This window comes from Gobio gobio, assembly GCF_949357685.1.
Source record: "Gobio gobio genome assembly, chromosome: 8".
NCBI lineage: Eukaryota > Metazoa > Chordata > Actinopteri > Cypriniformes > Gobionidae > Gobio > Gobio gobio.
In genome coordinates this window covers 33,345,428-33,373,105 of record NC_137114.1, presented here as the reverse complement: position 1 = coordinate 33,373,105, position 27,678 = coordinate 33,345,428, and the positions used below count along the sequence as shown (strand labels likewise).

The 27,678-nt window shown below is 38.5% G+C and overlaps 1 protein-coding gene across 2 annotated transcripts in view; it reads left to right on the top strand.

Annotated features, from left to right (window-relative positions):
* The first annotated feature begins 1,091 nt into the window (after positions 1-1,091).
* The window catches only part of grik4 (glutamate receptor, ionotropic, kainate 4), a 511,925-nt gene continuing 485,338 nt past the window's right edge, over positions 1,092-27,678 (top strand). Inside the window, exon 1 of one of the 2 annotated variants that reach the window (XM_079824290.1) lies at positions 1,092-1,645. The gene's annotated coding sequence lies outside the window, so the exon portion shown is untranslated. The remainder of the gene's footprint in view (positions 1,646-27,678) is intronic. The other variant, XM_079824289.1, reaches the window with a different exon arrangement.

Sequence of the window (27,678 nt, the reverse complement as noted above, 5' to 3'; positions counted from 1 at the left end):
ACTTTCTGATCATTTACCTTCTGCGTATTTTTTTTATTATGATCCAAATGTCTTAGCCCCTCATATGATACTATTTAAATAGCTTAAGAGCTCTATTATACTATACAAAATAAAAAAGAAAGAAACATAACATAGGATGGATGAGTCTTCTACCTCAAACACACATTGACCAAACCATTTTCCCAGGCGCTACTGTCAAACTAGGACACCTTTATTGGCAAATTGGGACACTCAAGTCAAACAAATTAAATTATCAAGTGTTGGGCCTAATGAATTAGGCTAAGTCCTACACTATAACCAACAATATAAACAACAATAATAAACATCACTTTTTTTAAGGGTCATCAGTTTCACCCTCTAACTCCCTCCCTCCCTCTCGGCTGCCCACAATATTTTGCATTGGGTTTAATTTATTTCATATAATTTTACATTTAAAAAAGAGGAACCTTCATGAACATATCTTCTTATAGGCTAATTCATTTCACACATTATGTTTTGTACGGTATGTTAGTCTACGCGTCAATACAGCCAGTGCAAGTGAATGCCTCCACATAATAAAGCTTAACTGTCCCACTTAACCCGTTGTCCCACTTTACCAGTCTTCACCCTACTAATCAGTACAATAGACTATTTTATATAGTGTAAATGAATAATGAATTAAATTTGACTGCCTAATTATGTTTGTTTAATATTTAGTCTGAACAAATGATTAGATTAGGCTATGTCGTGCCTAAAAAGTCACCAAAGTCTGTGAACACGTTTTGAAAGAAGTGTAGGCCTATTTGTTGAAATATAATTTTTCACTATTTCTAACAGACTGCTGAGGGCAGTCAACGCGGTAAGAATTCCCTGATATGTCCAAATAATTTAGCTGAATATTCCTATTTTTAATGCAATCGCCAAGTTATGAATATTGAGAAAAAATTGAATCGCAAGCAGAATCAATAGATTCTTTTCGATTCCATCCGTATATTTGACAGTGTAACTTGCATTTCGATCATTGCTAAAGAAATCCTCCAAAACCAGAGATGCTTTGAGCAGAGCTCGTGTGTGTAGAGAAGAGAGCAGCGTGCAGGAGCGCGAGCTGTAGTATCAGTGCGGGTCCTGAAGCAGAAGAGAGAGGAGAGCTACCGGGCTCTTATCACACGCGGTTAAAACCTGTGTTTAAAGCTACTCGTCTCTGGAAGGAGGAAGGAGGAAAGTGAAGGGAACAGAGCAAAAGAAGACCGCCAACCGATGTTTGACTTAATTTGACATGAGAGAGGATATCCGTTTCATTTATTTCTCACTGGGATGCGGATTTCCCCCCTTCTCTTCTTGACAGCGTGCGTTTGTCCCGCATCGCTCGTGTCATACGGATGTACACGGAGGAAAAAATTAAGATGAAGTGGCCTTCGAAAGTAGTTTTTGACGGCACACCGCTCGCTAAGGTTTTATTTTTTCTTTAATCGTGTTCAACAGCGTTGCACCGGGCACTAGGGAACGGTGGGAATTGATAGTGCACGCGCGCAGTGCTTATAAAACAACAGCTGATCATTGAAGATCACATCAAGCCAAATAAAACACCACCAGAAGAATAAACACCGTTGATATTGTTATAGCTACATAAATCGCGGAGGCATAAAAACGACGAGCTTTGAAACAGGTAAGACGATCCGCATCATTGCTTCAATGCATTCTGCATAGTTTATTCAACATGTGATGGATTGGATTGCATGGGAAATTGCTGTAGACCGTTAGAGACTTTAATGTGTTGTTTGGATTTAGCCTACATCATTTTAATTCTGTGGACACACGGCAGAATCACAGATAGCCTCCTCGAAGCAGCATATGCCAAATCGGCTATAAATCCGCTAAACTTGAATAATTGTGTGCAATTGGAAACATTTAGGAGCCATATGTCTCAAATGAATTTCAAAGTAAATTAGCACGTTTCCATCCCAATGTTCTGTATTAGTCACAGCAACAATTGTTAGTCAATGAACATGATTTGCATGTCAATTAGATCATTCTTTAGAAATAATTTATTATAGCCTATAAGTGGTGCTTGTTTAATCACACTGAGCACGGATGAGTTGCTATAACAAATGCTGGTGTAGACTACTGTTGCATATGCATCCAGGTTTATGAAAAAATCGCCATGCATACAATATATTGAAAGATAGGAAGAGTACGCCTGTGACGCAAGAAACTTAGCCTAATTGTTGTGCTCTGTAGTGGTTCCAGAACATTCAAAGTCAGATATTGAATCTTAATCTATTTAAGTGATCTTAACCTCAGATATATATGGACTAAAACGGTTAAGGCGGTTATCTGTTTGTGTGTGCACAAGTCACACGTTACGATGCATTAGGTGTTGCCGGTTGTGCAACATGTGTGCCCTAAACTTTGCAGCATCTGGTACAGCTTTTACACAGAATGACATTGGTTTGGTCCTCCTTGATAGCCCTGAAATGATGTATATGAGAGCTTCGTGTTGAGGGCTTTTGGCTGAAAATGAGAGGGGGGAATGGGTGTCATCTTTGCACCCCCTGGTGGATGTAGGCAAGCGAGTCTGTGCTGTAAAAAAGTCTCATTCACAGTCATTATTTGCTTTCAGTGTGAACTTACAAACGGCAACACAATGTTTTACGAAAGTGATCAAATTCTTATATAAAGCCCTTGTTTATGACTGCTAAGTGAAAAATAGTGGCGTAATGGGTGAAAAGTGTATGTCACCACAACGCATCTTTTATAACAATGAGATAATCCCTCCTTCACTATGCAATGAAGCGAGAACAACCTTAAACTGAACTGCTTTTGATTTTGAGTCTGAGTCATCTCAGTGGCTAGAATCTTTTGAATTCGTGGCCCTAAAAGATTGTTTCACTTATTAGATCGGGTGGCCTTTCTGGCGGTGTCATTGTTATGCCATTAGGTGGCGACAAGTGAGTGTCTTTTGTGTTTTGAACGAGTCACGGAGTCGTTCACTCAACCGATTCCTTGTGAAAGCGCCATCTATACTCTCATTCCCTATTCCCTACATTACTCCACTAATATAGTCCACTGGAAGGAGTGAATGAAAAAGAGGGAGTGAATTTAGACAAAGAGTACGCTGGAAGGGCTGCCCATTAGGCATAGTCTCTGCTTGCTGTTTAATAATTATTTGAAACGTAGCAAACAAGCAGCTCCAGTAGTAATGAAAAGATTCATCTTGAACTCTGCCATGGAAACTAGGATGTAGGTATAAAAACCATGATTAATTAATTTAATAATCAATTAAAAAAGGAATTTATACCTGTATGATATTACGCTGGATCAGCGCGGTTTGGAAAATGGATGGATGATTGGCTCAGCTGTGTGCGCTATATCCTGGCGAGACACAGGAATTCATTCAGCACGTGACACTCACAGTGCATTATGGGTATTCTCAAGCTGTTGAGCGTACATTCATTATTGCGGTGCATTGTGGGATTGAATGAGTGCACTCAATAACGTCCACTATGGTTTCAGACACCACTACATGGCTGTCCCCTCAAATAGTGCCCCTATATAGTGCACCAAAGCTATTGGCTCTTGCAATAGTCAGAAAGGAAATGCAGTAAATGCGTCTTCAGATCAATGAGTCAGCATGTGAACGAAAACAATTCATATACTGAAAAGAACCATTAACCATAACCAAACAACTCTACTCCAAGCACTTTCTCACTCTTTATTAGTGCAGACAGTAACAGGTCTTAAATTAAATCTCTGTATCCAAAAGACACCTACGTCATGTTCATCATCGGTAAGAAGACGAGATGAGTGTGTGATTTCTTTGATAAAAACAGCTCTAAAAATACATTCAGTGTCAGCCTGCTCTGGGTCACATTTAATGTCTTCACGTTGCAATGTGTTCGTTTGTTCGATGCTGTCGTTGTTTGTCTGGTGGGTGAGTGACAGCAGGCTCTGTAAATGGCAAATACTTGTTCGTTTGGAAGACTGTTCCGGTAGTATTTTTCCCATTGGGGGTGCATCAGACGGAAGGCTGCATCCTAGTGAGGCTGTGTCCTTCTTAGTCCAGTTCTTCCGAGGCTTGGGCCCTGTTCCAAATGGCACCCTAAACACTCGCAGTCTTCCTACGAGTCTGCACTTTCGTGACGTAACGGCGATTTGACTGTCGGGAAGAAGTCTGCTGCGAAGCTCGCTTCTGGCCCTGTCCCAAATGGCACACTTCATATGCACTTGTGGAGTTACGATGGCTGCTGCGTTAAGTCCATGAGACCGTAGGGTGTCATTTTAGGTGTCAGAGGTGTTTAGGCCCTTGATGCGTACTTTTGCCTAACCTGCACCAAAGTGAGCTCCGCAGCAGACTTCTTTCAGACAAACAAACCAATATTACGTCACGAAAGTGCGGACTTGTAGGAAGACCGCAAGTGTTTATGGTGCCATTTGGCACAGGGCCTCAGTGCGGGCTTGGCAAAAGTGTGCATCGAGGGTGCATATGGACCGCAAAGGGGGCGCATCTGAAACCTAAAATGACAAGAGGGACACCCTATGGTTTCATGGACTTAACAAACACACGTATGCGGAAGCCATTGTAAGTCAACAAGATCGAAAGTGTGCATAAAGTGTGCCATTTCGGACAGGGCCTTGTAGGATAGAGTTCTACATAGCATTAAATACTAGAATGAGAAGTCTAGTTCTAGTAAGTGTGCATGGCTACGTCACAAATGTTTCCGCGAAAATATTATTCACATTATAATTTGAGAAACACTTTATATTAAAGATCTTCATATTAACTGCCTTTCTATTAATGCAGTATAGGTAATGACAACCATCTGTGGTCTCCTATTGGTTTACATTATGCACAGTTTAGCATTATGTGATTAATACACTCGATGCATCCTTCAAATCAGGCCGAATGAAGGACGCAAAACGAAGGCACCCTCAAATGATCCTTTAAATTGAGACATCCTTTGACGGAGTTTGATGATGTGGCAGCCTTACTAGGATGCAGCCTTCTGATGCATGAAACACCCATGGTTTTACAAAAAGTTTTTGTTAAATATTTATAAACCATGAACAAAAAAAATTAAAGAATTGAAAAGATTGAAAGAACTTCAATCCCATGAAACGTTGTGAATGACATAATCAAAATAAAAGCAATGGTTAAATATAAAAGTACTTTTTTAAATAATTAGAATATGTGTATAAAAACATTTGCAGTGCTTCATGGGAGTGGGCGGGTAATAACAAGTTATTTTTGGCAAAAATAGCTTGTTTCAGAATCATGGGTAATGTCAGAAATCATCAGAAATTCTGCTGTTAAACACGATTACTTAAAAAAGGTGTAAAAAATTTGACAAATTTGATTGCTTAGAAAAAAATACTGAAAAGTTGTGTCTAAAACCTTTTATAATTCTTTTAAAATTATTATGGCAGTTAGGTTTAGGGCTAGTTACTTGTAATTATCCATAATTTACTGTGTTATTACTATAGTAAGTAGGCTACATGTGGTAATGTCCAACTACATATATATATATATATATATATATATATATATATATATATATATATATATATATATATATATATATATATATATATATATATATATATATATAACACTAGGATGAAATAATACTTGATATCTGGCAAAATCTGAAATGTTTCGTGTGCAGTGTTCTGCTGTATTTCAGGGGAACAAAGACGTTCACTTTATCTCATGTATTATTTACTGGCATATTTATGTTGCATGTAATAAAATCTGCAAAGTAAAGTCTGCTGCAGGCATGATCATGCTTGGATGGCTTTCCAGAAGGCTTCTTTTATCGTCTTGTTGTGGAATTGCTTGTATGTGTTTTTTTCAACTGACTGGTGAACTAAAAAAATCAGCACTGGATAATCAGCATAAAATACTTTTTTTGCCCGTCTGTATTTATGGCATAAGTTTGGGTCAGGAGTGCATGTTTGTCTGAACAGTGGAAGGCCTCTGTTTTAGTGCTTCTTATGGTACGTTTTGGCATTGGTAGTGGGTCAGTGATATATCCCAAGCGTGTGATTATGGCTAAAGGTGGCTGAAGCAAGTGCTTCTTGGACTGATACAGCTGATTTGCATTTGTTTTCATAGAAAGCCTGTCCCTATAGACAAGATGTGCACAGCAACTGAACAAACACGATTAAAAGGGCACAAAGGTCCGCACAAGTTTGGAGCCTGAGTGCCTGGCTGCTGGTAGCGCATATGTATATGCACCTGACAGAAAACAGAGTAAGATGCATGATCTCATTGGATTCCTGATCAGTTGATGGATAGGTCATGGAGAAGCACAACTCTCTGTTGTAGTGAAGGTTAACCATTATGGTGTGACGATTTGTCAGTATCCATGAGAGCGGTCTCCACAGAATTCAGACAAGGGCATCATTCAGCACTTTCTGTGTTGAGGGCCACTCACAGGACATTTACCAATCTGAGCAACACCCATGAGACCAGCCCTTCACAAACTCAAAACTCAGTCAATTTCCCTAACTAATGAAAAACCTTTTTGTACAATAATTGATTGAAGAACAGCAGTGATGCTAACAAACGTGCTTCTGTATTCTGATTTCTGTATTATTATTTATTAATATATTCTGAGTATTTTCAACAGGGATGCACAATATACCAGACCAGTATCTTATTGGTTTATATATATATATATATATATATATATATATATATATATATATATATATATTTAATTGCAACAGGTTGATGTTTGAAATGGCGCAGTCCTGAAGAATTATAGGCTTATGTCTTTCACTAACACTTGTATAGTGGTGGACTAACAATAAAAACACAAAAGCAAGCTCTCAAAATCATGAAATGATTAAACCATACAGGATTGGTTGTGCTCTTGGAGCCTCCAGCAGCTAAGGCCGTTTCAGAATCCATATGTCAGTCAATGAGCAGAATATAATGTCACAGAGCATGACATATCCATATCTCTCCCCCGTGTCTAGTATTGATTCTGTGGTCAGTAGTGTTTAAGTGAATTTTCCAGGCCTCTCCTTCAGAGCAGCCCAGCCCAGCGCAGTCAGTATTTCATAGTTAATAATTACTGGCGCAAATCAGTTTAGCTCAGGTGAATGGCTGAAAATGGCAGCTGCTATGTTATTTTCCTTGAGGCGTGCACAAAATATAATCCTTTGCGGTTTATTTAGCTTTATTATTATTATTATGCCACCAGGGCCTTGGCGGTATGACGATATACACCGATCAGGCATAACTTTATGACCACCTTCCTAATATTGTGTTGGTCCCCCTTTTTTCTGCCAAAACAGCCCTGACCCATCGAGGCATGGACTCCTCTAGAAAGTGTGCTGTGGTATCTGGCACCAAGAGTCCTGTAAGTTGCGAAGTGGGGCCTCCATGGATCGAACTTGTTTGTTCAGTACATCCCACAGATGCTCGATTAGATTGAGATCTGGGGAATTTGGAGGCCAAGTCAACACCTCAAACTCATTGTTGTGCTCCTCAAACCATTCCTGAAACATTTTTGCTTTGTAGCAGGGCGCATTATCCTGCTGAAAGAAGGCCAGCCTTCGCTCCCCACGTGCATCAATGAGCCTTGGCCGCCCATGACCCTGTCGCCGATTCACCACTGTTCCTTCCACCACTTTTGATATATACTAACCACTGCAGACCGGGAACAACCCACAAGAGCTGCAGTTTTGAAGATGCTCTGACCCAGTCGTCTAGCCATCACTATTTGGACCTTGTTAAACTCACTCAAATCCCTACGCATCAATCTTGAGGACAACATTTTCACTTGCTGCCTAATATATCCCGCCCACTAACAGGTGCCGTGATGAAGAGATAATCAGTGTTATTCAATACACCTGATCGGTGTATATCATAACCACAGTATAAAATCATGTCTATCGGTAGAGCTTTTGCTATATTGTGTATATTGCAGTATGTAAATATATAGCAATATTGACACTTCAGAGTGATGAAATGCATGAATGAGAATATAAAGAGCGGGACGTACTTGATGTTAAAATGAGTTATAAGTGCAATATATCCTGAAAAGGAACTGCAGTGCTCTTGCTGACTGGCACACTCTGCCAAAGGGTTCACACAGAAAGCTGCCTCTCTCAGAAGGAGATCGAGAATTTGGAATGTGCTTGATGTTAAAAAGTGTTAAGTACAATAAGCGTTGAAAAATAACTCGGTACGGTGAATGACACACGCTGACTGATACACAGTGTAAGGGCATGCACAGTTCTCTTTCACGTCTTATTGCGCTTGAATGGTCGAATACACACGCAATTATGTCAAAATGCCCATGGTGTGGACTATTCATGTAAACACAGTCAGTTATTCCTTAAGTGAAAGAAAACAGTTGGGTTTAAACTGGATGTGTATCAGTATAATAGATCAGTGCCTTTGCTTGGTCTTAAAATGACATGTTAACTATGCTAAATAAACCTATTGTACCTGAAAAACTTAATTTCATTAATTTTTTTTATTGTATTTGTCCTATTGTTTGTAATTTGTTCTCATATCGTGAAAGAAGATATATCTCTATAGCACAGAGTTGCCACCGTTAACCCCTTGGCTATCATAATAGTAGACTTAAGAGTTTAAATGTAGCAAGATGTTATTTACAGACATTTGATTTCAGTGCTTTGGCTGTTGAGCACATTATGAATGTCACCCAACCTCCGAAAATGCTTCTTTCATGTTGCCCTGGAAGTGTCAGCTGTCAGATGTGTCTCCAGCTGAGTTTCCTTTCAAGGCTATTCGAGGTCACACAAGCTACTTTTTCTGCTGGATATAAGTCACTTTTTTTTATCAACTTTGTGCAGCACCTTTGTAGCGCATTTCATCAAGTTCATGCCTAGTCGTTGCCATGACAGCACCACTTCATGTTACTCTTGATGAGAGCGAATGACGAGCGTATCCTATAAGACATAGTTGAGTTTTAAGTTGTCTAATATCTCAGAATGATCAAATATGCATCTGTCGACAGCGAAAAAATGGGCCGAGATTCTTTTCTAAATCAGCGGTTTCCTTGCAGGAGATTTATAACTGGTGTGTGACTGAAGTATCGTACATGATCTAATGTTTTTGCTTGAACGAAACACTTCTGCGCTCACTTAACGAAGAACATAAAGGACTGGCTTGACTTAAAGGATGTGGCATCTTTTAATTGACTGATGAATTGAAGAAATGTGTTTTACAAAGACCTTGTGTTACTTAAAACAACCTAGATGCTGGTCTTATTTAATGCCTGAGGACTTTTTTCATCAATCTTGGTAATTTTTCCATTCTGACCTCAAAAGGGCCTTACTTTTCAACTGCTTTCTTTTAAAGAGCACCTATCATGGAATTTTGAAATTTACCTTTCATGTAGTGTGTAACATAGATCTAAGTGAACAAAAACATCCTGCAAAGTTTTGAAATATGACAGTGCACCGTATATATAGTTATTTTCTTTCAAAAGTAAGAGTCGACTCTGAGTCATTTTTAAGAATCGTTAGAAGACTGAAGCTTTTTCTCTGACTAGATGACGTCAACTTGTCAAGTTATTTGAATACGATACGCCCACTTTTTGCGCTCCAAGACGCCAGTGAAAACTAGAAAACATCATGGCGACGAGACGCTGTGTTCTGAAGTGCGACTCAAAAGCAAACTTTTTTCATCTGCCCAAGGATGAGCATTTGAAGACTAAGTTTCTTGAAGACAAACCATACATTGTCGCGATTGTGTGTTTATTTAATCGTCAAATGTCTCTATTTGCATGTTTTGCGATCTCAGGAAGCTTTTATTATGGACTTCTATTATGGCACATGGTGTCTTCTTCGTCTGTCTGTACCATATATGGATTACATGTGCACAGAGCGCCCTCCGGCTGCCAGGATGAATGAAAACAACACATAAGAGACTCCATCGCTCGTGATTAGGCTACATCTGCGCATTTTGAGGAAGTATTGAATAAAAAATACTCCTCTGTTTAGAAATTTGACACAGACATATGAGAATCTATCAATATATCTCCTCATCTGCACACTTTTGAACTAAAAGCCCTGAGGGATGTTGATTTGTCGCGAGTCTTCGTGAGGAGAATAGAGGAGTTTTTTTATGAATGAGATCAGTTGAGGCTCATATTACAATCAAACGGTTCCGACGCGGTTTTCATATTCATAACTCCTGACACATATTAACAAATTACTGTCACTATAAGACTTTGATGGGCGTTCCGTTTCCGAAAATATCTGCACAGACTAAACCAATCACAACTGACTGGGTCATCGGACCAATCACCGCAGATTAGAGTCACGTAAAGGCGGGGTTTTGAAAAGTGAATCACTAAAGGAATCATTTGAGAATCGCTGTCAAAACAGGTAAAATAAATGCATATTATAAGAAAACTAAAGTCTTTTTTGTCATTGCATGCATGCAAAACTGTTGTTGGGGACTTCTAAAACAATATTTGGAACTTTTTAAATGCCATGATAGGTACTCTTTAAATGTTGTCTAATCATCCTGCCGTGACTATTTTTTCTTTAGTCATATTTCCCCAACATGGTCAGCCAGGAAAAAAAACAGCTGTACAAAAGATTGTTTCCCTGTTTCTTATTTTGGCAAAATGTTTGCCAATTATGGTGTGAAATTGGTAGCTGTTTTAGATATGGCTGCATGATGGAGGAGGCTCTGTGACTTTCATTTTTTCCATTTTCTGTTTCACTGCTTCACTGCTTCCTTCAGTTTGCCAGACCTGAAAATTAGCATTGTCGACATCAATTCCCACAAACTACCCCAAGATTTCACCGCCTGTGCGTCCATGAGCCCTCAAAGCCTTGAAGATTATACATTGATATAGGAGTTAGCATTTTTTTTGGCACATCAATATAGTTTGAATTATTAATTTTTTGATACCAGGCTGTAAAGCAGATAGCCCCAATGATCACTCACTTCATCAGTTCAACAGTGGTTCTCTTCCTCTGTGCCGGTCTTAAGTCGATACGTGGAGATGTCTGTACACTTTTGAAGGATTCCACCTCCGCAAATAAGCTTTCAGGCTCAGAGAGAAGTTCATTGGAGACAAATGGTGCACATTTCACAGGTAGGCTTTTGCAACCACTGTGATTTGTTTCATTGCTAATGGGGGCTGAAGTGCTGGGGCCCCAGGCCATTTGCTTTTTGGAGTGGCAGTCTGAGGGAGAACAGCCAGCATCTCTTAACAGCTTTACAAAAAACTGAGTTCCTCACAGACTGGGCTTCCAGAAGACTTTCTCTTTACCTCTCCTCATTACCATACACAGGCTCTACAGATAGAATCTCTAATGCCCACAGGGCACTTAACGCACCACAGAGGTGACTACTGAAGCTGTCTAATTGGCCGCCCAGGCAAAGCCATATGGAAGCTACCTGGGTGATAGACAGAGGCCATGGAGAAAAGGAGATCCCAAGCGGAAGGCTGGATTGTCCTGGCTCTTTTTTAATCATGTCGTTCAGCATTGTCGATAAGAGATGTTCTGAGATTAGAGTTCAAGGAGGACGGCCTTGCGCCGCGACTGTGGGATTTACTCAACATGTGGAAGGGATGACTGAATCAGTATTCAGTAAGGAGGAGCAGAAGGTTACAGCAGAAGGCTTGAGCCTAGCCCTCTTTTCCATATTTAGAATGAAGATCACATTAATAGTATGCAGATCACATTGTTTTTGTAGAGTAATGATGTGCAGCCAGACTTGTGGATTTACCACAGCGTTTACCAGTCGGATGTCATTTATATGCACTACCATTCAAAAGTTTGGGGTCAGAAAGATAATGTTTTTAAAAAGAAGACTCTTTGGCACCTTAAGGCTACTATATTAACAGTACAGTAAAATATTGTGAAAAATTATTACAATTTAGAATAGTTATATATTTTAAAATATAATTTATTCCTGTGATGGCAAAGCTGATTTTTTTTATATTTAAAATAAAGCAATATTATAAATGTTCTGTAACTTTTGATCAATTTAATGTGTCCATGTGTAATAAAAGCCCCAAAGACCCCAAACTTTTGAGTGGGTACTAGGGTAGTGTGTATATTTCCTTAAATGTGGTTAAATTCTAAATGTGGCTTTGCTCTGACCCCTATTTAAAAACCCTACTTGTCTTAACAATTTTGTGTCCCTGTATTACCCCCAAAACGCTGCTCTGTCCATTTCATTGGAACATTCCCATGTTTTTTTTTGGTGCCAGTGCCAGTTCATGTCTGGGACAGGGTGACAGGGTCATTATCTTCGAGGACCTGTAAAAAACGTTTTGGTGAATCTTTGGACAGCCCAAGAATGGTAATGACCATGAGGAGACAAAGACATCAAATTAGTGCCATTGAGATACCGAGATACTGTCTGGCTTGTCACTATGTGCTTGGTAAACCACCAGTTTTGCTACATAAACTGTACAATTAAACAAATGAACTACAATTGACAAAAGGATAAAACAATTAGCCAACAATCTGCTTTTATCTGCGATTCATTATAGTAGCTACCACAGTTAAGAGAACATTGTGAATCTCAAGGACATCTGTAAAAACAAAGATTCAAGATTTTTGCAGTGAAGTTCAGATTAAAGTGCAACAAAGACATCAATAAAAAACCATATTGAAGGATTTGGATGCTGCAGTGGGCACAGTTGATTTAATTACCAGGAAGTGGAAGTGACATCAAACCACAGACTGGAAACTGGCTAGGAAAAGTTGTCCTTCAAAACACTTTCAGCAGTTAGACTTAAAATGGCATTTGAAATGTTTACTTCTGAAATGTGATATTTTATTTGCACAACATAAATTATGCCAACTGAAAAGGAAAGTAGTTTAATGTATTATTTAGCACTACATTAAGCCCTGGAATGTGTATTAAACATGTAATTGTTTTCATTAATTGTAATTAAGCTGAAAGAAAAGAAAATATAAACATTAGATGAAAAAAAAAAACTACTTCAACTACTATTCAAATGGTCAAATACTAAAATAACACTTACTATATTCTTGAATTCTTTAGCATGTTGAAGAAACTTTTAATGCAAATTGCTAATAATATTCTTCTTCATATGTGTATTAGGTTTAGAGCCCGACCGATAAAGGATTTTTAAGGCCGATACCGACACAAATATTTGGTGATTTAAAAATCCGATATTCCGATATATCGGCAGATATATTATATATATATATATATATATATATATATATATATATATATATATATATATATATATAATATATATATATATACAGAAACACGTAAAAAAACTTAAACAGATTTCCCTTATTTGTAGTTATTCATGATCCCTCAGCCTCTCTAATATAATATGATAATGCAGTTTAAAAATAAACTTGTTTGTTTTATTGTTACAACAGAACAGAGGAGCATAAAAATATATTAAAGTTCTGATAAATAAAATGTATAAAAATATAAAACTTAAAGTCCTTTGGACGAAAACACAATAACAAAAACAAAACAAAAAATCTATATAGTATTAATAGATGTGGTAAGCTTCATAAATATAACTGAGCAAGACTGGAAAAAATATTCAGTTAAGTTTTATAAGTTCTGATAAATAACAACAGCAAAATATAAACTATATACAGTATAAATATGAGCTACCTTATAATTACAATGTCAACTTGCTTATCCCTTTACATGCACTCTTTTTATTCTATCCATCAAGCTACAACAAACCATTTTCAATCATCATTTGCTGCCTACCTTCTAAAATCTACTAATGTTACTGATGATACAGTAAATCCATCATTTGACTCGCTAATGCTGCGTCTGAACGAAGTCAGCAACGCACTTTCGTTCACTCCAAGTGCCTAACTTACAATGCAGGGACTGGAACTATAAATATACTAGTTATAAATACAGTAATCATTACTTTATGTAGGCAGAAAGAGTTTGTTGTGATTTCCAAGCGCATTAATGTTAGCGGTCTCATGCTGTGAAACTGTCACGCTGTTAAAGAATCTTATTCAGTCACTTTGTCCGAGTTAAACTGACAGTCAGTCAACTATACTGAAACAACCTAACGTAAGCTAATTCTGTTTCACTCTTGGCTTACATGTAACAGCAAAACTGGACTTGGCAGTCACGAATTTTGTAATGCTTATTTGAGTTAAGAGAACTGATGGGGATGTTCTTTTAATTGTTATTCAAGCAATGTATGTCTCGTGACAGTTGCCACCTTACCATGCACTTCACGGATGATCTGTTGTGAATGCAATGTTCACAGCGCAGCATGACTCAGCTCAGCTGGATCAGCTGTGTTGCCAATCTGCACGTTGTAGAGTGCCCTCTGGTGGACAAACTATGAAACGCCAACACTCATAATGTGGTTGAGCGGTGTTTCGTCCGTTTTTTAAATTTTTAAAAAATATATATTCATTTATCAGCCATCATAAATGCAGATACCGATAGTTTGGAAAATGCCTAATACCGCCGATATATCGGTCGGGCTCTAATTAGGTTGTCCAAACTACTCTTGATATTGTTCAAATCTTAGATGTGCATTAAAACCCAACTTTGATTCATTCTTTGTCATGCATACATAATGGCATGGGATAGTACAACATGCGAGTTAGGCACTGAGGGAGAAGGCAGCTTATTAGTCACTGCTTCCCCGAATGTTCAGTTGTGTTACCAGATGCTGGGCCTCATCGCAGATCTCATCTTTAATCAAATGGAGAGCCAGAACAGAGCCTCTCTTTTAAACCGATTGTGTAAAGAAGAGTCACATTTAATGCCACTCACCCTGTCATCGCTTGCTCGCTCATTCACTTGTTCACTTGTTAAGCAGGACTATAATGCTCGGGCGTTCTTATCAGTTCAGCCCTCCGCTCCTGAAGCGAACGTGACACTGGGTCGACAACATTTGGCTTCGTCCACTTAACCCCAGCTGCACGATGACAGCTTAGATGGGTGTCCCCTCTTGGGATAATGACACATTTACCACTCAAGTGGATCGGGGCAAGTTGGGTACTTCACAAAATGGAGAGAAAAGCTCCATCTCTGTTGGGTTCCCGCTATGTATCAACGTGGATTTCAGCTCTGAGCAGTGAATGAAGTCTGGCTGTTAGAGCAGAGGAACGGTTCACAGACTGGTGTAATTACCCTTTCCTGGTGAACAGCTCTCCACTCTGATATATAGCCCTGTGTGTGTTGTATAAACATTATGGCTTTCAATCATATTACTGTGGCGTCACCGCTGGAATCGTTGGACTAAACACTGTCTTCCAACCTGACCCTAAGCATTATATGTTCCTCAGTTTGTGAATCCATCAAAATGGACTTAAAGTCCCATGGGCTTCCAAAAAGTGTTTTTTTCATAGAACTATTTTGGGTTTCTATGAACAGTTCTTAAAAGACCCATTTTTTTCTTAGCATGAAAAATATTTTATCAAGGCCATATTATGCCCTTTTTACAAAGTCTTAGTTTTGTTTTTGGGGTCTACAAGCATAGGTTTTCATGCTTGATTGTTCAAAAAACACATTATTATTTACATATTTTACACACAGGTGGTGGAGTAATAACTTCTTTTAATTTTGTACGTTTGAGTATGAATTAAAGTCGCCATGAAATGTAAATTGGTTATGGTTTTTTAGTTTTTTTGTCTTTTAGTATGAATGTTAGCCTTTCTGTTATCTATAAGCTAGTGTGCTCCAAAACAATGACAAAATTCCTATTTAGAAGATATAAGCATTCAAAACTTACAGTCTCTCACTTCCGCCAAAATGGATCAATGATTTTTATGACATCACACTGCACTTCAGCTTCTCATCAGATTTTCTATCCAATCAAGATGAAATCAAGGTCCAGCGCACACACAATCTACTCCGGTCCAGAGACACGATAGCACAAAGCGGATCATATGCGTGAGTCAGTGCAAACCACAAAACGTATTGGACCCATTTGAATTCTGCACAAAATGCTATATTTAAAGCGATAATGGAGGATATTAGGAGGAGAAATGGTTAGAGATTAGGAGAAAACAGCGAGCCAAATCAGTGGGCCTTTAATCCAAGAATTTTTGCTATAAATTGCATATGAGGACTAATTCTCATTTTTATCAGTTATTTTGCTTGATTTCCAGATTCAATCATAGGCTCCTTCATTCTACTAGAGCATGTACAAACATGCAAACTTTTCAAAAATGGTGCTTTAAATCTCTCGACAAACAAAAATATCTAAATTGGATTTTGCGTTGGAACTTTGCTTACGCGAATCACGACTCACTAAATGATGTTGATAACGACAAAACTTGTGACCATAGTTGGCTAACGATGCTTTTGGAAAAAGCGCCCCTGTTTAGTTCCTGTCTCAATGAAGCCCCTCCTTCCGAAAAGTGTTGATTGGTTAACTGCTTAAAGTGTGTTTAGGAAATGTCTTGCCCCTTACATGGTGCGTTCATGTCCTCCTGGGATGTTCGTATTTATGAGGTGAAAAGTTGTGTTTATGACATCGCGTTCAAGTCTCTTTGGTCGGAGCAAGATGGCGGTGTACCTTCTTTTAATGAATTTCATAAAAATACAGCAAGGTTTATTAACTCTGCTTATAGAAAATGAAGAACAAAGAATGTGCATCAGTTGAGTTTTAATCTTTTAATCTTCTAATTATAACAAGCACATGATAAATGCCAGTTTCTAGGACGAGTAAACATAGAATTAAAAAAAAAAATTACCGCCAAGACGTTACATCCATTGATTCCGCCATGTTTCTCACTGACACACCCCCAACTTGTACAGACCAGAGCTTAAAGAAAATCAAAGTTCAGAAACAGTGTGCACTAATATGGAGAATAACTCCCTATGGAGTGGACTCTGTGCTTTGTAACTTTGTAGTCCATTTTCATGCTCACTTTGTAGTCCATTTTCATGCTCAAACAGCAACATTACACACTAAAGAAAATTGAAAACATAAAAAGCATAATAAAGTCTTCTTTAATAACCTGGTGAACATTTTACCACTATAAAACAATCTTTTGTGCAATGAAAACATTCCATGAATGTTAAAGGTTCTTCATGGAACCATTGATGCCAACAAAGAACCTTTTATTTTTAAGAGTGTAGGTTGGTTTATAGTGTTTTTGGATTAGTGTGGAATATTGTTGGCTTACTATGTTGCTTATGTGTCACCATGGACCTTGCAAAGGTTTAAAGGCACAAATAAGCCACGTAATTACTGTGTGGTAACCATAATATGCGTTTGTGCATTGAACAACCATGATGCAATGTGACTGGCTAAAAAACAGTTTTGAGATATTGGCGCGCACGATCATCTTCAAAGCACTATTTATAGCATGTAGTTTCTGTACTGAATGTACTGGTGTTTGCTAAGGTGAACATCACTGTTACTATCGTTCCGTTTTTGCTGTGTCCCATCATGCAGTTGTGCTATGGACCAGAATAATGCCTTGTGACTTGCTGTTGATAGGTTTTGTGATCAGATATATGATTACGACTCCTGGCAACCATCCATAACATCCTAACATCATGGAGGCGGCGTTTGTATTGGCAAGCACCTATAGAATTTTTTAATGCTACATGTGAATTTAGGCTTCACAACATTATAATGAACAGTGTGAAAAGTGGATGTTCATTTTGAGACTTGCAAAAAATGTAACAGGGTTATTAAATTAGTGTTCTTAAAAATTAAGATGCGCTAGATGGCGGCCAAGGTAACATAGAGGAATTGGCTTTAAGTATTAAAGGTGCACTATGTAACATTTTTTCTGTAAAATATCCAAAAACCAGTGTTATAGTACTTACAATATCCCAAATGTTTCCAAGTATTTGTAAATCGTGAGAAAATGGCTATTTTAACCAAGGAACTGGGACGTGTGAGGGAGTCGCCTGTCGATGGCGTCATATCGGCGTTCCCCTCGGTTTCCGGTTTTGTTTTGCAGAAATGCTTACCCTCACTGCAGTGTGCAACAAGTGTCATAGCAGCAAAATCAACTGATGGATATTGGATGTATTGTGTATACTTTCCTTTTTATGTTTAGATTACCTTTGATGCTATAAATTAATATTAAAAATGCAAACTACAAACTATAAGGTTTCGATATGTTGTATGTACATGTAGCTACATTTGGTTAAAGTTGCTATGAAACAGTTGCTAAGAAATAGCGACATCTTTCTTTCAGTATTATTATACATTCAAGTGAAACGGAAAAAAATATAAAAAAAATTCAATTAAAGGGGGGGGGTGGGTGAAATGCTGTTTCATGCACACTGGGCTTTTTACACTGTTAAAGACTTCGATTCCCTTGCTAAACATGGACAAAGTTTCAAAAATTAAGTTGGACGTTTGATGGAGTATTTCTGTGCCAAAAATACTCCTTCCGGTTTCTCACAAGTTTCGGAAAGCTTTTTTCGATTATGGGGTCTGTGTGACGTCAAATGGGGCGGAATTTCATTATACGGATCCTAAGGGCACTTCTCCCAGAAGGGCGTGCGCGCTCCTGTAGACCAGAGCGTGAGAGCAAAAGCAGTGCGCCCATCAAAGCGCTTTGCTCAGCTGCGCTGCAGTCACAGGACTTCACGACATCAACAATGTCACCAAAGATGTGTGTTTTTTCGTTGTCAGGGCAAGACAACCCTGTACAGCTTTCCAAAGAACCCAGCGTTAATGGGACAGTTGATAGAGTTTGTTTTTCCGGAGCAACAACTGAGTTGTGCAAGTGTTTTGTTTATGCCCTGCATTTCGGCGGCGATTGTTTTATAAACAAGGCCCAGTTCGACGCTGGATTTGTAGCTCGTCTAACGCTGAAAGATGGAGCAGTCCCAGCAATTAAGGTTCACGTCGTGACTCGTGTTTTGGAAGCAGGCGGTGAGTAAAACTGCTTCTAATGTCTTTGTGTTTTTAGCTATCGACTCGTTCATTCAAATGCGCTACTATTTCATTGTTTTTCTATGTAAACATTAGGGGTGGCACGGTACATGGAAAAAAACCGAACCGTTCAGTTCGCTTGTCTCGGTTCGGAGTGTGTGCGTCGCACGGTTCGACGCATGCGCAATGTATCCTCGTGCCCATATGTTACCTCAGACAGCGGGTGTCCTTTTTGCGCGAAATAAGAGGTGTGTGTTTGTGTGGACATACAGTAAAGTAAAAGTGGAGTGCTGCAGGTCACGTCACGTGTAGAAATGCAAGTGGGAGAGATAAGGAAGGCTGGCCGGAGTTGTTGGAGGATGCGCCAGCATCGTATAGCAGGGCAGATGCAGTGCAGAGAGCGGGAGCCGTGCTGGCAGTGTTTGTCTCGCGCAGCTGAACCGCGGCTCGTGTATTGCAAATACAGACAAATAAAGTCCATTCTGTCACATTTTCCGGTCTTCTCCTCCGACCCCTGTCTGTCTCATGCTTTGATTTATGATGGGCAGCATATATTTGCCGCAAATGCGACCATGTTCCCCTCTGTCTCATACACACATGCATATATAACATGTTGTAAGTAGTTCACATGATAAATGTAACATTTAAAAGTTAAGATATGCTTCTAGTTTGAATAATTTAAACATGCCTTTGAAGTTTGGGCAAAAACTTCTAGCAGTGTTGTGTTTTCGTGTATTTTATTTTATTTTTCACAGCGCTGGATGTCATATGGTGATTGTGAAACACACGGAACACTTCATGGTGAAATTTGTTAATCAGGTCAGCTGAATTAAAGCCACAGTGCATTGTTCTGATCAAAATTGATATGATTAACATGAAAAATTTTACAACAATGTGTCGGACTCGGTAGACAACCAGTTAGGAAACAACTTGATATAGCAATTTTGTAATACTGTATCCTAAATTGTGGATGATTAAGCCATATATACCATATGCTGAAGTACATTTCTGGAGTGTTAACGATTAAAAAAAACAAGAACCGTACAGAACCGAAAACCGTGACCCTAAAACCGTGATACGAACCGAACAGTGGGTTTTGTGAACCGTGCCATCCCTAGTAAACACAAACTAGTCTGACATGCAAAACCGTTACGCTTGCTACTGCTAACATTAAATCTCATATAATAGTCCATAAACCAAATTATATCCTCATAAACGCACACAAATGTTGTAAAACTTGTGCATTACAAGCCGCTAAGCAAGTATATAAGTTACAGTTACAACACACCATTGAGACGTCCTGCTGTAGTCGTCGTTGCTGCTTCTCCTGTTCAATTTCAGCCTCTAGATCTGATTCTCGATCATATATGTATGGCTAAATCTGATTGATCTCCATGGTTTATTTAGGATAACGTTTTTTTTCCTCACGTTTTAGGATGTCACAGCTTTCAGACGCTCTCAACGCAATAGCTGCCCACGCTCGTGACTCTTTAGCCCCGCCCACACGATACGCCTCCATCCTCTCTGTTTTTTTTTCCGGAAAGACTCAGTACAGCGAATCTTTCTTTTATAAATATAATAAAACTAAAGACTTTTCGGCGATATGAAGGATGCAATACTACTCAATAGGTACTCAAGATTGACATGAGATTGACTGAAACTGAGGTCCCCCCCCCCCTTTAAATGTAGGGCGGGACTTGATTCTGTCCTTCTGTTGTTGATTGGATTTTGAGATGGGGCAGAAGATCGAAATTAGATTTTAAAAAAAGGAATAGAAAAAAAAGATTTGTTTAAAATTAAGATCAGTAAGTGAGTTCTCATTTCATGTCAATTTTAATTAAAATATGAATTCAGGAAATCTTTACCTTGAGCATAAAGTTTTTTTGATCACAAAAGCTTCTGCAGCAATGAGATTTCTTACTCTTTATCTATACTTGTAATATGCATTAATTCTCTGTGTGTGATTTATGCCGCATGAATTTATTGGCTCTGGAATGAACAAGTAATTAACAGGGGAGAATACACATAAGTGGCAGCCTCTGTATGAGAACTGTCACTCTTTAATTGCCTTTAGTTTCAAGATGGCAGGATACGGCAGCTCCTAATGGTATTTCAGTGTCCATAGCATACACACTCCACTGGTATATCTGTCAAATTAATGAATTGTCTAGACGCATAGGGATTTATGTTAAATAATGGAGGAGGAATGCAGGTAGCACCTACCCTGATGAGTCTTCTACATCTTTTCATCTACTCTTCTCTTTCTCTGTCAGATAGCTTTACAGGAGCATGCTGGCATACAGGCTTGATTTATCTTCAATGCCTGAATGGAATTTCCTAATTTTCCAAACACTAGTAGTCCGAATAGTCTACTCGCTGCCCTGTTATTTGTCACGAGAGATGTATTTGTGTGCGTAGTGAGTTATTTCTGTGCTTTTTTGGACTGCAGATGGTAGTGTGTGTAAGAGAGCATAGGCTGTTATCATCGACAAACAGTGAGGGGTGAGATAAGTGGGATGCTTCAGGCGATTCTTTCTCTCTCTCTGTTTTACTCGGTACACTGTCTCTTTACAGTCCAACTCTGTTTCTTTCTCTGTTCCCCCAGTTTCTTTTGCACATGCCTCACTAAACCCCACCATATGAAACTGTCTGTTTTTCTTTCTTTCTTTCTTTCTTTCTTTCTTTCTTTCTTTCTTTCTTTCTTTCTTTCTTTCTTTCTTTCTTTCTTTCTTTCTTTCTTTCTTTCTTTCTTTCTTTCTTTCTTTCTTTCTTTCTTTCTTTCTTTCTTTCTCTCTCTCTCTCTCTCTCTCTCTCTCTCTCTCTCTCTCTCTCTCTCTCTCTCTCTCTCTCTCTCTCTCTCTCTCTCTCTCTCTCTCTCTCTCTCTCTCTCTCTCTCTCTCTCTCTCTCTCCATCCATCCGTCTGTCTGTCATAATATTATAATAAAAGATATACTTGTAAAGTATTATATGTACAGTATGTATTGTGTGTGTGTGTGTGTGTGTCTGTATATTCAGTCAGGTCCATAAATATTGGGACATCGACACAATTCTAATCTTTTTGGCTCTATATACCACCACAATGGATTTGAAATGAAACAAACAATATGTGCTTTAACTGCACTTTTAGCTTTAATTTAAAGGCATGTACATCCAAATCAGGTGAACGATGTAGGAATTACAATAGTTTGTATATGTGCCTCCCACTTTTTAAGGGACCAAAAGTAATGGGACAATTGGCTGCTCACCTGTTCCATGGCCAGGTGTGTGTTATTCCCTCATTATCCCATTTACAAGCAGCAGATAAAAGGTTCAGAGTTCATTTCAAGTGTGATATTTGCATTTGGAAACTGTTGCTGTCAACTCTAAATATGAGATCCAAAGTGCTGTCACTATCAGGGAAGCAAGCCATCATTAGGCTGAAAAAACAAAACCCGGAAGACCACGGAAAACAACTGTGGTGGATGACCGAAGAATTCTTTCCCTGGTGAAGAAAACACCCTTCACAACAGTTGACCAGATCAAGAACACTCTCCAGGAGGTAGGTGTATGTGTGTCAAAGTCAACAATCAAGAGAAGACTTCACCAGAGTGAATACAGAGGGTTCACCACAAGATGCAAACAATTGGTGAGCCTCAAAAACAGGAAGGCCAGATTAGAGTTTGCCAAACATCTAAAAAAGCCTTCACAGTTCTGGAACAACATCCTATGGATCGATGAGACCAAGATCAACTTGTACCAGAGTGATGGGAAGAGAAGAGTATGGAGAAGGAAAGGAACTGCTCATGATCCAAAGCATACCTCATCAGTGAAGCATGGTGGTGGTAGTGTCATGGCGTGGGCATGTATGGCTGCCAATGGAACTTGTTCTCTTGTATTTATTGATTATATGACTGCTGACAAAAGCATCAGGATGAATTCTGAAGTGTTTCGGGCAATATTATCTGCTCATATTCAGCCAAATGCTTCAGAACTCATTGGACGACACTTCACAGTGCAGATGGACAATGACCCGAAGCATACCGCGAAAGCAACCAAAGAGTTTTTTAAGGGAAAGAAGTGGAATGTTATGCAATGGCCAAGTCAGTCACCTGACCTGAATCCGATTGAACATGCATTTCACTTGCTGAAGACAAGACTGAAGGGAAAATGCCCCAAGAACAAGCAGGAACTGAAGACAGTTGCAGTAGAGGCCTGGCAGAGCATCACCAGGGATGAAACCCAGCGTCTGGTGATGTCTATGCGGTCCAGACTTCAGGCTGTAATTGACTGCAAAGGATTTGCAACCAAGTATTAAAAAGTGAAAGTTTGATTTATGATTGTTAATCTGTCCCATTACTTTTGGTCCCTTAAAAAGTGGGAGCACATATACAAACTGTTGTAATTCCTACACCGTTCACCTGATTTGGATGTAAATACCCTCAAATTAAAGATAAAAGTCTGCAGTTAAAGCACATCTTGTTAGTTTCATTTCAAATCCATTGTGTTGGTATATAGAGCCGAAAAGATTAGAATTGTGTCGATGTCCCAATATTTATGGACCTGACTGTATGTATATATATATATATATATATATATATATTATATGTCATTATATTGCTTTAAACACACACACACACACACATATATAAAGGTACACACATAAAAGGTATATAAACTTAAGATCACAAAGCATGGCTAAATTTAACTATTTTATAATATTAGTTTTATTGTGTTTTACATAAGTATTTTTTATTAGTGCTGTCAATCGATATAAAACATTAACCAGATTAATAATAAAAATATCTGTGATTATTTGCGATGAATCACGATTAAAAACACTTGTTTTTTAATGTATTTTCTAACCTAATAATTTCAAAGTTAATATCCAAATTAATGTAGAAAAAACATAAAGACTGTATATTTTTAAATACATGTTTAATAGCATATTTTATGAATGAAGGCCAGTATCACTGATACTAATAGGTACGGCTACTGATTTTTCCCACCAATTTTAAACATTAATTATAGCTATTCAACATTACAGTGTAATTATGAGCTATCAATTTCTTTAACATTTATTAGGCTTCAAAAATATAACAACATTTAATTTAAGTGAACTTAAAACAATCCTCACTTAAACTCATAAATTAATAAATGTCATATTTACCTGTGCCCTTTAGTTCCTACCCGTCTAACAAATTGAATAAAGTTATAAAGTTTATACACTGCATAAGTTAAATATTAATGCTGCTGCTCCAGATGACACGGATCTCACACACGTCTCATTTTCTCACAACTCTTTATTTAGGCAAGGCAAGGCAAGTTTATTTGTATAGCACATTTCATACACAGTGGCAATTCAAAGTGCTTTACACAGAAATGAAATAAAAATATTTCAGACTACTCTTATGAGGACACTCGCAAAAAGGACATTTTGGCATAATTGTGTGTGTTATTGTTCGTTCAAGCATGAAAGAGAACTCGATTCTGGGCATCTGTGCGCACGATACTGGCGCAAGTCTTTCTGTGCATCGTGTGTGTGTCATAGGGCTGGACAATTAACCGAAAAATAATCGAAACCGAAATTTAGAACCTCTAAACGACGTAATTTTCCCACGTCGGTTATTTCGGTTTTCACGTGACTCCGCCCCGTCAGTCACATTCAAGTGCAGTTTGCAGGCACACAGAAAGATGCAGGAGCAGTTTTCTGTGTTTATAGATGCTCAGAATTACTATGGTAATTGCATGTTTTACACAGTTTTACAGGCAAGGTAATCGCCGTTCTTATATGCGCTGATAAACACACAGAGACGGTGTGCGCAAGCCCTGAAGCCAGATCACTTTCACTTGCGTCCTCATGAAGTTTGTTATTAAATGCGTTTAAAGGCTTGCCAGTTTGAACATTAAAGCGATTGTGCACTATTCAAGAACAACGTTATGGAAAGCTTCTCCATTCAGTGCTCATGAGCTTTTTTCTGTGACACAGAGCTGAGCCGTTTCGTGCCTCTGACAACACGCGCCAGATCACTTTCACTTGCGTCCTCACAAAGCTTTGTCATTTGTATGTGTTTTAAGGCCTGCCAGTTTGAACATTGAAGTGATTTTAGACCATCAGATGTGTATTATGTTGAACTAATGCCTGATATATTGTGACACACAAACACTCACAGACAGTAGCTCGCACATCACGTGAAGATCGCGCGCAGAGGAGCGCAGAAACTCATTGTCAACGCTGTCCTGTGATTTATCACTAAAGTAGCTTAGAAACTCAACTGTTATAGCATAGATTTTAATATCTTTGAAATAAGTACAAACCACAGCTTCATAATTAATAGAGACGGTATGACTAATTCACAAACACAATCACTCTCTAAAGCATTCAAATAAATGTAATGTAGGCCTACTGTGTTGATTTATCTGTATCTGATGTACGACAAACAGAAATCTGCCCCATAGACAAAAACTGCTGAAAGTGAACCGTTTCCTTCAAGTATTTAAAAATACTTAAAGAAATGCACTTTTTCATTAGAAAAAAATATCCCACCTTTAATAGTAGAAAATATTTACAGTACAAACCTTATCAGTGAACTATGAGGGCAAAAAAAGGAAAGTAAAAAAAAATGAAGAGCAAAATACTCGTTCATTAATCGTAATGGTTCAATTAATCGAGATTTTTATTTTTGGTGAAATCGTTACAGCCCTAGTGTGTCATAGACAAGACATTCACAGACAGCGCCTTCTCTTCTCTTTTTTTCTTATCCTGCTTGGATGGTTTAAAAGCTTTTGCATGAATAAGAGCGTGATCATATAGTGTTACGCTAGCCAAAGGATGACAGAAAAAACGGATGCTGTTACGTGCGTTAAAGATGCAGTCCGTAAGTTTTGCCTCTTTGACGCCATCTCTGTTTGAAACCTGCAATTGCAGTTATTTGTTGAATTGTCCTCTTTACGTTGGTTGTTCATTTGCACGGTTCCTCAGCGTGGATAAATGTTTAGAGAAGTATGTACGGCTGGCTGTCAGTCACCGCACCGGTGTGGATACTGTACTTCTGAACTTCTTGGAAGTAAGTAACATGTACAATCCGCCATCAAAATGATAAGTTTAATTATTCTAGCTGTTGTGAGAGAATGCTATAAATTATCCACCACCTGCAGCATCCTCACATGCAATACTACTACTAGCTGGACTCTTTATGTATGCAGACGTTAGTACTCAAAGACGAACGGCACCATCCTCAAAATTCCCGTGGAAATCCATCAGTACCACTCAAATTATAACATTATTACAAGTTTACCATTGTGAATGGGGCTAAGGTAAGTAGATAGTTTTGAACACTGGCTGGTTATGTACTTGCTCAAAAATTGATTTTGGATCATTTTTAAACAAAAAAAGTTTTAAAATTTTGTTAACGCGTTAAAATGAAATTTACGCGTTCGTTAACACGTTAACTTTGACACCACAAATTTTTATACTATGTAGCTGTGAAGCTTGGACTGATATCGGCTGTATCATTACTTGTTGTGTAATATAACATTTTCCAACAAAAATAACTATGTGATATAAAACCTACAGTTATGATGATATAAAATTACTCATACCCCAGCATTTTACTATCTGTAGCACTGGAAGGCAAGTCTTACTGAAGGGCACTGTGTTAAATCAAGATTGATTCATTCATTTGGGAGGAGCACTCAAGAATCAAGAGGCGAAGATCACCAGTCTTTTTTTGGATCCTTGGCTGAACCTGCGTCGTTATCATTCTCGTGATGTCAGATTTACTGTTGAAATTTGGCCAGCGAGCCGTGAGTCAGAGCGGCACAGCTGACTGTGTGGTAGAAGGCGGGTGTGGGTGGCCTGCGCTACTGTATGGCGACTCCATGTGCCAGCCTCATCTCCATCATAATCAGGCCCGCAGGCACGAAGCAGAAATTGCTGGGGCTGCACACATCACACTCTGCTCATCTTATGAGGTCAGGAGGACACACTCTCAGATCTCGCTTTCATCATCCTGGGAAAGTCAACACCGGCTAAAGAAAGCTAGCAATCTTCTCCCCACCCCTCCTACGGGAAGGCTGTCTTGCTCCTATTAGCGTGTCATTGCTCTGCTAATTAAACCCAAAAACAGAACGTTAGGACAGGGAATGGAAATGGCGCTTTTTGTAAGCAATTATGCTCATACCTTTAAACAGCTTAATCTGCAGGAAGGGAAGCACTGGGTGTGATCTTCTGTCCAGTATTGATTTAGGACTTGTGATGTCAGCGCAGTGATTACTCAGCCTCTGTCTGTTCTAAAGCCATCGTTCTCCAGCACTGACCTCCACCTGCAGGCTGACACATCCAATAGTCAGTCACAGCCGCTCCTCCAAATTACATTTTTTTGAACTTTTCTTTACACTCCTGTTCTTTGATGTACCCACATTTCTAATTACTGCTGTTTGCTGAAGCACTGGTGCTCATACTTCTGTGTAACTATAGCCTTGGTCTAATTTTGTAATGGATGTGAATGATACCTCAAATCTTGCTGCTTGTTGTGCGGTGTGCTTCTACATTTCTAAGCAGTCAGATAATTATTATATACAGTACTGGTTACTATTTTTTATGTTTTTGAAAGAAGTCTCTTCTGCTCATCAAGCCTGAATTTACTTGATCAAAAATACAGAAAAAAAACTGTAATATTGTGAAATATTATTACTCTCTTAAAAAAAATCTGTGGAATTCGGGCACAATGTACTGTATTAATTTAACAAGATTTTCCATGTTTATTTTTTACTGGTGTTTTAACTGTATTTTGAATTTTGCACTTCATTGAGTTGTGTTTTAGGGTTAATGGAAATGTCCGTAAAATTACTGGATCATGTCCTGCTAATGAGCTG